Consider the following 17,068-nt stretch of genomic DNA (forward strand, 5'->3'; position numbering starts at 1 on the left):
GTGAAATATGAATTATTCACAACATTAATATTGTGAAGCAGACACATCAAAATTGTCCCATAGATGGTAGCATATTAAAAAAAAGTTTCTAATAGTGAAATGTCTGTTTAAAAATCATTTCATTTTAAAATATTTACTAAGATTTTTATGAAAGTAATAGAATGTGAACCGTAACTTCTACATTATGTTGGAAAAGCTAAATAACGTTTTAAAAATGAACAATATGCAAACTAAATTTGCATACAGTGTATTGCATAATCAATTTAAGTTCAATCTGAACGTGTGAAAGTGTATAGTTAAGTTATCGTAATATCTGAAAATGTATCAAGGATAATTCTAGATTCCACATTAAACTGTAGGCCCATTCCCGATTAGCCTTACTGTGCATAAAGTGGACTTAAAACACCAACTCAATCAATCAATCAATCAAGGTGAATTCTTTTATGAAGTCAATCTAGCTACGTCTTCTGTGGCTGGATAATATAAGTACAAGAAAATCAAGAATTCTAGACGAAATAATTATATAAGCTATGTGAAAGATTATAAGCACATATAAAATACTCATCTTTAGTTTGAAGTAGTTCAAATACTTATACACAATGGTACAAAAACACAGGCCGCCCTGTTGCTATGCGCCTGAGAATTTTCACATGGCTCTTGAATTTTCTATTTTTGTGCAGTATTAAACTAACTTTGTGTGTGTGTGTGTGTGTGTGTGTGTGTGTGTGTGTGTGTGTGTGGGTGTGTGTGTGTGTGTGTGTGTGTGTATCAGTGACGTGCAGTGAGGAGTAGCTAGTCTAGCAGATATAGATTAATCAATCTCACATCTATAATTATTTTCAAATCACAATATTTATTGTCTTGTTAAAGCCACAGTTCATATGCAACACTCTCTTTTTCGCGCGCTTCTCGTCCCTCGGTGTGATCCGCGGGCAAAACTGGCCTAGCTCGCCCTTCTTCCGCCTTAGCAGTTCCAGGTACAAACGGTCGCCCAAAGGAAAAAGGAAGATTTCTTCCTCTACCTCCCTTGTCCCCTCGACCCGCTGAAATGGTTGGAAGCCGGTGGTTTCAGGTCTTCCAGTCTATTTCCTATAGGACAGATAGGGGATTGGTTTCCATTTACTCTTTGTAAATCCTCTAAAGAACTCAAGGGAAAATTTTCTGCAGTACTTACGTATGTTCTCTGTATTTACAGAACCTTATGGGATGTAGTTTTATTATATATGAAATGGGAACGTGTTATGTGCAGACAATAATGTTATGCTTTCTGTATTTTTTTTTCAAATATGGAATATATAATGATTAAATTACAAATATTTGCTCAGGCTCTCTCTCACTCTCGTTTTAGTAGTGTTTTATTTAAATATACTAATCTTTTGGCCTCCAAAGAATGTATTTATTTGGGAAAGAGAACGCACATTCATATTGTTGTTGGTTTGGTTTATTTTACTTCGCTTTTCTGCCACGTTTGGTTATCTCTCGAAAATGAGGCTGAGTGTGATTAGTGCGCATTCTTGTTCCTGTGTTGTACGAGTACTCTGCAGTGAAAAATGAAATAATTTGAAATGAAAAATGTATCTCAGCACCCAAGAAGCCAAATGAATATTATTGAAAAAAACTACAAAAAAGTGTGCATAAAGTTGACTTAATACACCAAATCAACCAACCGTGGGGGAGTGGAAAAAAGCGGTGCTAAGTAACAAAAAAATAAAGTCAAATCATTGATTGATTGCTTGATTTTACCTCGCTTCTCCTCCACTTTTGGCTAATCGCGAAGATGATACAATATAATTGATGAAGGGACCACTCAAAGAATACCCATGGTCAAGCCGAGATTCGAACCCAGGATCTCTGGCTTAGTAGTCAAATCAAATCTCTTTTATTTTCGAATGGGGGTGGAGGTTCCGTGTACTTTTTTTAGTACTCTTTCATCATTTTGCAATCTTTTCCTGTTATTGACGTTCTATTTTTAGGAATACTGTGTCCTAAAGGGGGGAGGGGTATGACCCACACCAACCCCACGCCACTGGTTGCTACCCCAAGTGTCGACGTCACCGCACGTCACTGAGGCATATCAAGTTCGAAATGGATTACTTTTATACGAAAGTTATTACTTTTCTCTTTAATAACGAGTTCAGTATGTGTTGGTTAATATTTGTATATTATCTGTATCATGTGTATCATTAAAACAGAATAAAAAACATACCATTATAATTGTTTTCACTGTTGCTAGCTGAATTTTAAAATTGTAGAGTCGGCCATGTATTAGAATGCATTGCATCAGGCTCGGCACTAAAGCTCTCGCCACGAAAACAGTCCAGTAAAGGTCACGCTACCCACCTACAGTGTTGCCAATTAGTAACAATTTCAACCGACGAAATCAACCGCATACGTACAACTCGCGAAGTGTTAACTGAGCAGCTCAGAAGACATGTGGCAACCCTGGAGGGCCAGGGGGTGTAGAGGAGGCAAGGGGAAGCTCCGACCTTGACGGGTCTCTTTTAGTGACGAGGGCTGTAGTCATTTTGCTGCCCTTGTTGGTCGCAGTAACAATGCTTTGGCGTCTGGACTCACAGTCAATATAATCCTCTGTGGAGTTCGTGTTGTGTGCTGCCAATTTTGTTTGTGATTGTCCTTTCATCCATTTCATCATGTCACCGTTAATCCTCATCTTCGCGATTAAACAAAAGTAGCAGAAATACGAAGTAAAATAAATGAAATCATTCATTCATTCCATAGGTTTGATGGGTATATCTTCCGTAAAGGACCTTCCCCACCCTTCCGCACACTTGATTGCCTGTTCAACTCTTCTCTGTGAACAAAACCTACGTTAGGAAGCGAAGTGTCTAGGTGTTTAGTAGTGTTCTCAGAGTAGCAGTTGTGTACAGTGAGTGTCCTAGTGTTCAATAAGGATTCCTTTGATCAGCGGAAGGTATACCGCGTTTGATCTCGAAGAATTTAGTTTGCAGAATATTGGCTTCAAGTCCATTCTATGTACAAATAGGCTAATCGGGACTGGACATACATTTAATGTGTAATCGGAACCACTATGTGCCTCCACCAGGTATCGAAGCCGAGCCCCCTTGATTACAAGGCTACAACGTTATAACTACACCATCGTCAAGGCCCCACGAAGGATAATTAGGGTCCGGGACTTTATGTTCTATAAAACTGTAAAATATGTATGTAATTATGTCATAAAAGTTTAAAAATACGAGGGCTATTTTTTTTCAATCCCCGATGGTGCCGCCAGGATTCCCATGAATCGCTAGGAAGCGGGGCGTCAGGCAGCGTGACTGGCGACCCTCCTGCCACTACCACCAGCACTGCCAAGGCCAACGCTTCAGTTGAAGCTGAGCGACGGACGCGTACAGATGTCTGCTACAATCGACTCTCCCGCCAAGTGCGAGGTGCGTAGTGTGATACGATTTCTACAGGCAGCGCAAATTCATCGTCGAATGAGCTATCTGAAGGAGAGGCATGCTGTCTTCGGGCATTATCTTGCTTCATGGGAATGCCCGACCGCATGATGTTGCATCAACCCAAGACCTTCTTCAACGTGATATGAACCTCACGGCTCATATCCATGTGCCGTTAATTATTCTGGATTATTTTATATTAGTTGGTTCTTATTATTTGATTATTCATATTTCGTATTTGTAATCTTTCATATTTCATAATTTTTGATAAATAGAAAGATTATTACTAGGCTTATAATCCACTAATAATTCCTTTATTGTAACAATAAGTGTAAATGCGTCCTAATGTAATAAACCATATGTTAATTTTCTGGCCGAATGTTTAATATTGGATATGTAAATCTGTGTTCTTTCACGGCAGAAAAATGTTTATGATTTAGATTGACATAGATTTCGTTTAGCAACAATGGGAAGATCGAATCTGTTCTTTTAAGTTTAATGTATTCAATAAGGTTCAAGTTGCAACGGGCAATGATTCGAGTTTAGTCTTTATTAACAGAGATGAATCGTTCCCCTTATACAATTTTATTTGGTTTTGCTGCAACGTGGAAATTAGTTAAACTTTGATATTGAGATTGTGAATATAGACTTTGATGAGTATTTAGTTTTTGGAAATGTCGCGAGTCGCGCTGTGCAAATTACGTAATGCTTAACAAGTGAGCATCGATTGGAAAGGTATATAAGTAGATGCGGAGCTTAGTTTGCACGCATTCCATCAGCGTCGGCTCTACGATATAAACATCTAATGGCACTTGGGAATAAAGATACCTGTATTTCGTCAAGCACATTTATACTTCGAAATTTATAATGTTATGGGACGACAGGTTAGGATCGGCCGAAATCCTTTGAGGTTAATGACGCCTGCATATTGGACATGTATTTGTCACTGTTGACCCATATGTTCTCATTCTTACGGATAAATGATAGAATTTCAGATCTTCAAACTTTATTTTGGCCCTCTTAAAAATTTATTCAACGCCGACTTATTTGGGCAAGGAAGCAAGACTAGACATCTAATGTAATGTCTCTCGTTTTTCAATGGAAAATGTCATTATTGGCGTGTATCTTGATGCAAGCTCTGCCTACTAACGTTTCTCGATCCCAGGTACTCAGTGGAGCCCGTAGATTCTATTCTGCTTAAATCCTGCCCTTATTGACATCGATACTCGTGACACATTTTGGTCGCAATACTGTAGGAAGGGGCACGTACGAAAGTTTTTGTCTGCTACTGAATGGTAGGCCGTAAGCTTCGTCTACGGTTGCAAAAACGACAGGGTTCTCTTCCCTGATACGGCTTCCTCCTAGCGACAGACATACACACGTAACTATTCCCTGCACATATACATATTTGGATTTTTCCCATGGAGACATGCAGCAAATTAGAATTCTGGATTCATCGAATCGAATATTAACGAACAGGGGATTCTGTATTTTTTTAAAATTAAGGATATTCATGGATTGTAAATTGTAACTGAGTGTAATGTAAGCTTTCGTATGTATTGGAAATAAACCATCTCCTGGATAAAAAATGAATGAAAAGAAAGGTCAAAGTAACCTCCCAGAAGATGCAGTTGCCAATCTTAATATTTGAGAAGAGTCGTTCATTTATTTCATGATTCACCAACACCTCCTTTAAGTTCTCAATGCTTTATTCACCAAGCCCGTACTTGAGAGGGTTCAGAGTATCCCATTTAGCCGTCTGAGTTTTAGCCGAGGTGAAATTAGAACATAAGGTATTGGAAGACAGAGGCAGGCTAGGATTACCATAATTTGCAGCTCTGTGTGTGTGTTACTGAAAGGCTATAGTGGAGAGTGAAATAATAGACAGTTATATTTATATGAACATATATATATATATATACGCAGATGAATTGCGTCTTACATAAAGCTAAGGTCAACCCTCATGCGTGAATAAGCGCGCGTAACGGCCATAGTAAGTCTCGCAGGTAGGTAAGACGAGCAAAGCCGCGCTCACTGTGAAAGAGGTTGAGTTGACAGTAGCATCGAGACGTTCGTCGCGTCCAGTTAAGCAGCTGCCGTGCGACCGATCAGCGGTTGTGAGTTTTTCTTCGCCTGTGCCTCATTGTCTACACGCTGGTAACGTAATAGCCCCTAGTATATTTGGGTATACAAACTGACGAAGTGAGTAAGTCACGTCGCCTTGGCAATTGGCACTGCCATTGCATTGTCGTGACAAACGAATCCACTGGTAAGTGTTTGATCAACCTCCCTACAACCCAGACCTCGTGCCGAGTGACTTCCCACCTTTTCCCGGCGATGAAGAAGTGATTGGGAGGACGGTGCTTCCACACCACATGTTGATCTTCGGCAAACCTGGCTCAACAGACAGGCGGCACCTTTCTTTGCAGAGGGTATTGGAAAGCTGGTAGATCGTTACGATAAATGTCTGAATTTTCTTGGTGATTACGTTGAGAAGAAGATTATACGTGTACGTAACTTTTGCCAATAAACCAATTTCGCTATTCACTGTGGTTATGATTCCATGCCCTATCGGAGGTTGAAAAAAATAGCCCTCGTACATCAGAAAAATTCAGAAATATTCCCAGTAAAACCAAAAATATACACAACTGTACTTTCAAATTTCTCATTATCTGGGGAGTCAGTATCTTCCAGGGAATAGACTAGGATGGGGGTTGGGTATTAAATGAAGTCAGAATCCCATTAAGCGAACAATGTGGTAGGGGAAATACTGAAAATATAGTAAGGTTCACTGCAATAATCCTAAGTTTCATTTAATATTATGTCAGATTTACACCTTTGTGCAAACTGTGTTGTGGAGCCCTCTGACGTCACTAGTTACGCAGAGACTTGTTTTAGTTCGTCTGCTCCATAGATACCTGGGACAGAGTATACACACTCATACGTGCGTGGCTGAAACGACAAGCGATCTTAAAACTTCCGTACACGATTGCCTATACAGCAGGGGCTGTAATGTACCGAATGTTATTCTTACTTTTCACATTTTTGTGAGAAGGGAAAAAAGGCGAAGAAATTAGAACAATTGAAACTTGTTTACGGCGATTCTCGTGCCGCACAGCAATGACTGAGTACATTTCTCATCAATAATGTTCGCACGGCTATCAATTTTTGACGGGATAAGAAAAGGAGGGGGCTATTATTGTTGTGCACTATACGTCTTGTCTACTCTTATGACGGCCGATCCTCATGCTTGCAAGGGAAGTGGGAAGCGAGGAAGCGACCAATCCAGCACGAAAAGAAACGCAGCAGCCTATAGAACGAGGTGCACGTAGTACTTCCCCTGCCGCGTCGTAACTTTCGGCGCCATCGCTATTTTTTGGTTGGTCTGCGGTGTAATCCCCTCTCCACACTTCACTTGCCAGCATGAGGACCGGCCGCCGTAAGAGTAGAAAAGACCCATAGTTGAAAGGAAAATACGGCATCTGCATTAAATTTCTTTGTCTGAATTTTCTTTTCCTGCCATAGATAATATAAGCTATCCGTTGCGCTATAGATAAGAAAATAAATTATAAAACACCCGATTATGCGGTATGCAAGACAATTACGAAATTATACAGAAACATGTCTTATTACGAGAAAATTGAAGAAATATTAAATAGCGAAATAGGAAAAATATATCAAAATATGCCCATTTATTCGATCCGATGCCAAATAAAAAATATGATATAAACACCCGAGGTCCTAATTATAAGCTTTGTAAGATTCAAGCCGGAACATCACATGGAGATCAATTCTATTTTTTATGTATATATACATATATATATATATATATATATATATATATATATATATATATATATATATATGGCATTCCATTATCACGGGTGGGACCAGTGGTTCCCGTTGAGTTCGAAAACTGGGGCGCAAGGGCAGTTTTTTTTCTTGGTCCATATGGGTTAGCATATTGCGATAGTAAAAGTGGGGTACAACTGCCCCCCATGCCCCGCCCCCCCCCCCCTTCCCCAATCGCCGCCACTGGGTGGGACACGCGAACTACATCTGATATCAAAGTAACTATTCCACTAATAGTTAAGCAACATTTTTGTTACAGTTTTTGTGCAATGAAATATGAAACTTAACACTGTTGATTAAACATAACTATCCTTAAAATACTCTCCCAGATTTGTAGCTACAAGTGAACAATTTTGTGTCACGGGTGGAACAGACGAAACACTCACTCTTTACTCAATAAGACATTTGTTTTAATTTCTGTGAATTGTCAAATTATGAAAATCAATTATTTAAATCAAAACTAGAAGGTAATTGCCCTTTGAATATTCTAGTGGTGCTGAGTGGGAAATGTAACAGTTAAAGGAGAAATTAATTGCTTTTTGGTGTCACGGATGGGATATAATACAAAACAAAAGTAAATAAAAAAAGTCAGAATAAACGAACAATATCTAAAATACATTCTCCTTTCTAACTTAATTATGTATTACACTTGAAGTTTTATCCAAATGACAATCTTAGATTGTTCACTCACAAGATAGGATAAAGTAACAGCATACCACTTAATTTTAAATATAAATATATTTGTTAAGCGAGTTATTTATTTCCTCCAAACTTATTAAAAGCCAAGGATTATATTGAGATGATGCGAATTTGAATGACGGTACCAAACAAGATTTATGCAAGATTTATTATTACTTGTTATAATAACATGCATAAAATATTTCCATTTATTTTTAAAGCCAGATAATGAATATGTGCTGTTATGTCACTATCTTTTTACCGTCCCCTTTTATCTATTCATATAATAAATGAATTTAACATTTTAATTAATTCTGTTAATTAATTTAATACAATTAAATGATTTTAATTTAAACATTATTCACAACCCTCCCCCTCAAAATATAATACTTGATACGTGCCTGACACACACACACAAATAGTTTTTATATATATATACATATATATATGTATAAGTTACTCAGTTCCCGTTAATGTTTTACTTTTTGAACTAACTAATCACCACATTTATAAATTATATTTATTTCACTTTGCATATTCATATTACATTATACAGGGTGTTCACAAAGTCCTGCTACCATTACAATGAAACGTAGCTCCTAAACTATATGAGATAAAGACATGCTGTTTTTTGCAACGTGTTCTACAGCTCTCAAAGTTTTAATAAGTAGTGGTATTTTATTATTATTATTTTAATTTTTATTGTTTTTTTTTTTTTTGCAGATTATGTTGTGAGCGACAATGACGACAGCACAGGGTGAAGTTCTCTGATGAAGCCACTTTCCATGTGTCTGGACATGTTAACCGCCATAACGTTCGGATATGGGGTTCTGAAAATCCTCACGTCATTCGTGAACATGTTTGAGCTAACCCAAAACTGAACATTTGGTGTGCTCTTATGCATGATAATCGGTCCATTTATCTTTACTGAGGACACGGTTACAGGTGCTAATTAATTACTACGACATGATTCATGGATACCTACTCCCTCAGGTGTTGGAACTGCAGCCAAACATAATCTTCCAGCAAGATGGAGCGCCTCCTCATTGGTCTCTAGATATGAGAGACCTTTTGGATAGACATTCCTCTGGGAGATGGACTGGCCGCGATGGACCAATCTCCTGGCCACCGCGCTCCCCTGATATCACCCCCTTGATTTTTCCTCCGGGGGTACGTCAAGGATCGTGTCTACGAACCCCCTGTTCCAGATCTTGTCACACTTCGTACACGGATTGCAGAAGTTCTAGAACTGGTTGATGCTGCAGCGTGTATGGATGGAGATCGAATATCGTCTCGACGTCCTGAGGGCAACTAACGGGGCGCATGTGCAAGTGTTGTAATTGTAAATAAAACTCTGAGAGCTGTAGAACACGTTGCAAAAAACTGCATGTCTTTATCTCATATAGTTTAGGAGTTAAGTTTCATTGTAACGGTAGCAGGACTTTGTGGACACTCTGTATATCTTCATACAGAAACATTTGTGCTGAAGGAAATAAGCCTACCTAAACTAACCACAAATAAGGAATAAATGCAAAGTGTGAGAATAAACGATAATTTTTGTACCTCTTAACTGTTTATTTCTAAAGCTATTTTAACCCGGATACAATAATGAACTTCACAGTGGCGTCGATTTGGTTCCAAAACCGGGAGGACAAGGTGGCAAAACAGCTGTTGGACAGAGACAGTCTATTTCCCTTTGTAGATAAGGTTTAGCATAGTGCGGGGACAAAAGTGGCGAAAAGTGTGGGGCAACTGCCCACACACCCTTAGCCCCCCTAACCGCCGCCACTGGCAACTGCAACATTTTATGCGTATCTTATTCACGTGCTACACGAATAAGCATATTTGAAATACTTCCAACTAAAGCTGAATACTTTATCTAAGCTTATAATATCTCTATATAGCTGATATAATGATTCCGTTAAGAATTCTTTATTTATTTCTACTTATAAAGGGTGTTCCATTAATTTGGAACGATTTGAAATGTGAAATAAGGTTAAGTGTTTAATGTTTTTTTCCTTTTTCTTTCAGATTTTAACAACTTCAGCCTTTGCCAATTGCAACCATGGAAAGATTAACAATCGAGCAACGTGTTAAAGTTATCGAAGCGTATTACGAAAATGGACGTTCAAACAGAAATGCATTTCGGGCACTTCGCGAAATGGTGAACATAATCGACCAACTGAGAGTGCAATTGGCAAAATTGTTCGTAAATTCAAACAAACTGGGTCGGTAGCAGATGTGAAAACGCCAATGCGTGCTCGTTTACGCCGTTCAGCTGAAAACATTGCTGCGAGAATGTGGCCACGAATCCAGACACCTCTATTCATCATCGCGCGCAGGAATTGAACCTCTCCACAACAACGCTACATCGAATTTTGACAAAGTATCTGTCTCTACACGCTTACAAAATTCAATTGACACAAGAATTGAAGCCTGCTGACCATTTGAAGCGCCGTACATTCGTCAATTGGATGCACGAGCAAAAACAAGCAGATGATGATTTTTCGCAAAAAATCATATTTAATGATGAAGCCCATTTTCATCTTGGTGGGTTCGTTAATAAGCAGAATTGTCGCATTTGGGCTGATGAATATCCAAGGAACATTGTTGAAAAGCCACTGCATCCACAAAAGTTCACTGTTTGGTGTGCATTTTTTGCTAGCGGAATCATTGGGCCGTATTTCTTCGAAAATGATGCCGGGAATTCTGTAACGGTCACAGGCGAGCGATACCGTGACATGATAACCAACGTTTTATGGCCTGCATTGAATGCAATGGATGTCGAAGATTTGTGGTTCCAACAGGACGGCGCCACAAGCCACACAGCCAATGCAACAATGACTTTATTGAATGAGAAGTTCCCAGGTCGCATCATCTCTCGAAACAGCGATGTCAATTGGCCACCACGATCGTGCGACTTAACCCCATTAGATTTCTTCCTTTGGGGTTATCTCAAAAGTAAGGTCTATGCCAAAAAGTCAACAACAATTCAACAGCTGAAGGATGAGATAATAAGGCATATTGGTGAGATCGACGAGCAACTATGCAGAGACGTCATCAGAAATTGTGACCATCGAGTGGACGTGTGCCGCCGAAGCCTTGGCGGACATTTGGCCGATATTGTTTTTCACACATAATTGTCATGCCTCTAATAACATGATTCAAAAGTGAAATCAATAACGTTTCACCAATAACACCGTTTTATTTACTGCTAACTTTGATCCGTCTTAATGGAACACCCTTTATTATCCTGCTGGGGGACAGGTAAAAAGCATTGATTAAGCAATTTATCTTGATATAATGATGTTTAAGCATCGGAATAACTACTAAACAAGCAACTTTTATACGTCTTGTTTCGACTTACTTTCATTAAGCTATGCACTACATGTAAGTTTGGATTTAATGTTGTCCATTTTAACAAGTTATTTTCCTTTGTCAACGTAATGTAGAACTTATGGTTATCACTTTATGGCTTTCATAAATAATGGAGTAGAGATTTTGAAATGTAATTATAATTAAACAGACATTCCACTATTAAAAGTATATTTTAATATCCTGACATCTATGGGACAATTTTGATGTGAATTTGACTGTTCTCCAACCTAGTATTTATAGATGATTGATACGTATTATAATAAATAATAATTTCCATAGAATCGTAGAAGAACAGTATGCATGTGTGCCGGTCCGCGTGGCAGAGCGGTTAGCACATTTACGACGCCACGGGTCCCGGGTTCGAATCCCAACCTGGCATGGATGATTGTGAGTATCCATTCATCAATCTCAGCATATTATCACTCATTCCCATCTTCGCAAATTAGCCAAAAGTGGCACAAAGCGAAGTAAAATAAATAAAATCAATCTATCAAAAGGACATGCATGTGTGTACTATAGTAGAAGCGTCACATTTTTCTTTACATTTCCGCACGCTTACACTGTCTATGTGTAACTGCCACATTTCTAATTGAACGTCTCGATCAAGCATGGGTATTACGTTAAACATTACTAAAGCGCTTTCTACTCTTACGGAAGGAGCTCTACAAGCTGGCAAGGGAAGTGGGGAGCTGGGAAACGACCAATCCAAAGCGATAAGAAACGCTGAACGAGGTGGGGGCAGCACCTCCTCCCCATGACGTCGTAACTCTCGGAGTCTCCGCTGTTGTCTGGTTGGTCTGCAACGTGTTCCCCGCTCCCCACTTCCCTTGCCTGCATGTAGAGCGGCCGCCGTAAGAGTAGGAAAGACCTATACGAATGAAGTATATCGCCATTACGCACTGTAAAACGAGGCCCAATTTTATAATGTCCGCAATGATTGATTGATTTGGTTTAGTTTACTTCGCCTTTCTACCACTTTTGGCTGATCGCGAATATGAGGATGAGTGATATGATGGGACTGATGAAGAGACTTAAAAAACACCCACATCCAGGACGGGATTCGAACCCGGGAGGCAACGTGCTGTGATACACACAACGGAGTTAGTACACGTCTGCAATGAGAGAACTTCTTCGAAAAGTTTGCAAATTTTGGCAACCATTAATTTATTTAATTTATGTACGTAATGAATTACTTTTAAGTTTAACTGTAATTGTCTTGTGTATGTATTGCAATGTGCGCTATTGTTTATGCCTTTGATAAATTTAATTCGGTGTTTCTAAATATGACGTATCCTATGTCTCTCGTGGAGAAAGTTCATGTGCTTGTCGATAGTTGTCAGACCCTGTTGTTGAATTGTGTCGGCACCTTCCGAGGGAAGCCTGAACTACTAGAAAGTCTGTTTCGAATAATAAAATAAGACAGAAAATTTCTTCCGTCTTTCCAGAACAAAAATTTTATAACCTGTTTCCTCTTTCTAAGTTTGCAAAGTTTTCTAAACATTTCTTCACATGCATTCATATGTTTTTTTGACACAGTTGCAGGCACGTATCCAGAGGGACGGGGGTGAACAATATATTTTTAAGGGGTATAGATAGAACCTCACAAGTATATGTTTAAGATGAAATTCCTCCAAGACAGCCTGGCCACCACTTCAATTAATTTACGAGGATCGCCGCAGGCTGCGCAACAAGTGGGGCCAATTCTATTTTAATTTAGCGAGAAGGGGCCAGCGTGTACTCTCTGGAAATTCTTGGCCAACTTTCACGACCAAAGTGGAAAATAACAGCTTCTGTAACAGGCAGGGAACGTTGATTTTTCTCCAGAAGCTGGGGGTATTGGGAAGAAACAGAGGCAGTTATATCAGATATTAACAATGGAAAATTACGTAGAGGGTTACTACGTTGGATAACAGACGGTCTCCTTGGGCGTGCCAGGAAGCGAAGGGTACAGGGTTTGAGTTCCATCCTGGGCACAACAGCCCGTAAGGGACAGGGACTATACCTAACGACTTCACCTGCCGAGATGGGAGATCATCCAAACAGTTACGGGGTGACGTGTGGTCAGCACGACGAACCCCTCGCTGTTGTACGTTTCCGTGAACGGGTTACGCTACTCATTCATAGCATAGAGTTGCGTCTGTCTTTCTTTCCTGCACAACTTGAATCGAATGATTGAATCATTCTGATATCAGAGTGTTGTGTAGCGTTCTCTTGTACGAGCAGGTAGGGACAGTCTTAGCAACTTGGAAGATGTATGCTAGCAGTACCAAGCCTGAGCTGCCTAACCTATCCACGTAAGCATATTGTTATAAGTATGTAAATAGTTCAGGTGGGCTAAATGTTGTTTGTTTAAGCTATTATATGAATACGTTGATAGGTTAAGCAAGTCAGGTTTTGAGCTGTTAGCATAACAGCACAAACTTCGGGAATGTGTTCCTCACATGTAAACAATGAAAATAGTTTACATAAACAAAGACTCGGAAATGCTTTGTTTCAGAGTTATTAAACGAAGTGATTTAGTTGCGTAAGATTACATCATAATGAAATAATGTTAACTGTCGTCACCAAGGGAACAAAATATTAATAATCGACAGTGGTATACGCTAAGGTTATATTTTAGATCCACAGATATCGTAAGGGATATCAAGAGGAAATTCTACAGACTCTAATTCTCGACTTGGTCTTGGAGGTCTGTTCTCGGTCCCGTCTCGACCTCCAACCCCAGTCCACCAACTCCCTGCTTACCCCTTTGGACGCCCCCATGGCTGTGCCTACCATCAACTTCCATCAACGCCCTCGCTGCCTACTGAATTTTGGGGATTATGCAAGATTCCGAGGACTCATAGACAAGATTTCGGTGCCGTTCCAAATTTCGTCGTTTCTCCCCGATTTTGATAATTAAGAATGATGGAGGTTTACATATATATGACTAGAGAAAGGATTTTAAGGAGCAAAATTATGGTCGGGAAAGGAGGAAAAAGGTTTCTGAAAATGTTTTCAAAAAGATGCAAAAGAACTGCTGATAAAATGAATGCCCTTATTCAATCCTCTCTTTTTCTGCGTCTTCTATATATAATGCGCGCGGACCGCGTAGAGAACTGTGGTTCTGCCGAATAGATTTTGTTGAAGTTTGAGTTTTCTCTCACGAGTTTTGCTAGATTATCTTGGGAACTATTGAGGCTGCAATTATTATATTATACCATTTTATAGCTCTTGTTCTGCTCTACAAAATGAGACTATAGGATCCTATGTAGCTGCTCAAGAAGAGTGAAAATAATTTATTTCTCTGTCCAATTTTTTTAACAAATCATGGAAGAAAATGAAGGAAAAAGGTGCTGAAGCATCAAAGAGGGGGAAAAAAGGAGTTAAATGAGCTAATCTCACGAAAAGGTGTAAAAACGTGCAACAAAGTGTATTCATTTTACTCGATTTCATGTCCTAAAATACATATCTCAAACGAACGGTATGAAAACAGCCATATTTTTGGAAAGGCACTGCACCTTAAAATCCGTTCGCTATATAAAACCAATACATGTTCGAAATTACAAGCATAGATGGCAGTATTTTAACATATGCATATCAAATAGGAGACGTTTGCATAAAGAATCATTACGTCTTTAAATATCTACACAAATTAAGATTATAGTAATAAAATACGAACCTTGAGTTCTACATTAAGTTGACAAAGATAAATGACTTGTTAAAAATGAGAAGCAATATATACAAATTTGCATACGATGTACTGATTAATAAAATTAAGTCGAACCGAGATGCATAAAAGTTTATGTTAGGAACTCATTCCAAGAGAGTAGATGTCATTCCTTATATCTAAATATATTGCTTTAGCTCTTTACCTGCTCCCCAGCAGAATTAAATAAGTATAAGTAAATAATGAATTCTCAACGAAATCGTTATATCAGCTATGCAAAATACTGTACGCCAAAATTAAATATTCAGGTCTAGTTGGAAGTATTTCAGTTTCGATGATTTGTTGTATTTAATTCGAATTTTATATTTATATGGATTTAAAAAATATTCATAAATTTGTTTGTATTTTTTTGGCACTATACATAAAGATATAGGTTATCTTAGAAACGTTTTCCTAGTAAACGGTTCTGTAAGATATTTGAACAGTTTCATTAAAGCAAGTAAAAAATTATATGTAAATATAAATTTTTCTGTTTCTGATACTGAACCTAGCTATAAAATGAACGTATACTATGGAAATGTTTCTTAAGTGTGTTAATGAAATTATCATAATTTCAGTAACATTTCTTCCTGTGAAAACAAAACTTTATGGATGTACTCTGTAATTACAACTTCAAATATATTTTATACTAGTTGTAGCAGAATTTTGCAAAATATCAGCTGACATTACAGTTTAATGATAATGACACTATTTGCAGTTTAACATTATTAGTATTTTGTATATTATTTTACACAAACTAATTGCCATTTTTGCCAACAAAAAATTAACGAATTTCAAATCAAGAGATATTTAAGGGTATTTACAGTTTCCATATTACATTTACCTTCATATGAGCTTCACCCCATCAGTGCATATATTCTGTTTCCTTTCTTTTCTTTCTTAGAGCCTAATAAACACTATTAAATGATTGCGAGATTAATGCACTTTCACCAATAGTAATTCTGATATCTACAAAATTATTGTAGAATCTCAGAGTTACATTTAAGATCATGAATTCTTAACGCAAGGAAAATAAATCTCAAAGCTAACAAACATATTCGTGTCATATTGTTTTCAAACTTTGGAACTATGTTTGATTTAGAATAAATATTTTCATCAGATAAAACGACAAGATCACGTTTATAAATGGAGACAAGAACGAGACTACTTTCTCCTTCACGAGTTGAGAGGAGTCTCGCTTCGTGTCGGCACTATTGTAATTTTGGTACGTCCTTCCAGATTTTAGTGTGTTAAATAATACGGGAGGTAAATTTGGTTAGAATTTTGGTGATGGGTCAAATCCTAGTTTTTATTGGGAAATAAATTAGACACATCTCTCATTCTTCACTTCATATGAGTCCGTGCTATAACCACTCATATCACTAGTAAGGATTTTACAGTCTTGTCTCATTTAAGAGCTAATCTACAGAGTGGTAGCTATTACAGTGGCGGCGATTAGGGAGGACCAGTTGCCCCACTCCAGTTTTCGACACTATTGGCCCCGCACTATGCTAAATCTTATCTACGAAATGAAATGTACTGTCTTTGCCGATCCCAGTTTTGGCACCTTGCCCCCCACCCCGTTTTGGGACACAATTGCCGCCACTGGTAGCTAACGTTGTCCCCTTGTAATTAAGAGGGGTGACCTTAGGAGAACATATCTACACGTCAACCTCTTTGCCACGTAGTCCACGCTGGACACCACGACGTTTTGGCAGCCTAAAGAAATCTCTGTCGACCTCATGTTGTGGATTTCTCATTGTGATTATCATTTCATAATATCACCATCTTCGCAATTATCCAAAAGTGGCACAAAAGGCGAAGAAAAATAAATCAAATCAATCAATTGTAATCAACAGGTTCAGAGATAGAAATTAAAATTACTAAGACAAAACATTTTACAATGAAATATGCTTTATTCCCTACTTTAATGTTAATTATTCACTACTTTACTCTATAATGTTAAAGAAAGAGACACATCAAAATTGTCCCGTAGATGGCAGGATTTTACAATATATTTCTAATAGTGAAAAGTGCGTTTAAAAAATAATTT

This window comes from Lepisma saccharinum, chromosome 29 (genome assembly GCF_977018435.1).
Source record: "Lepisma saccharinum chromosome 29, izLepSacc3.1, whole genome shotgun sequence".
NCBI lineage: Eukaryota > Metazoa > Arthropoda > Insecta > Zygentoma > Lepismatidae > Lepisma > Lepisma saccharinum.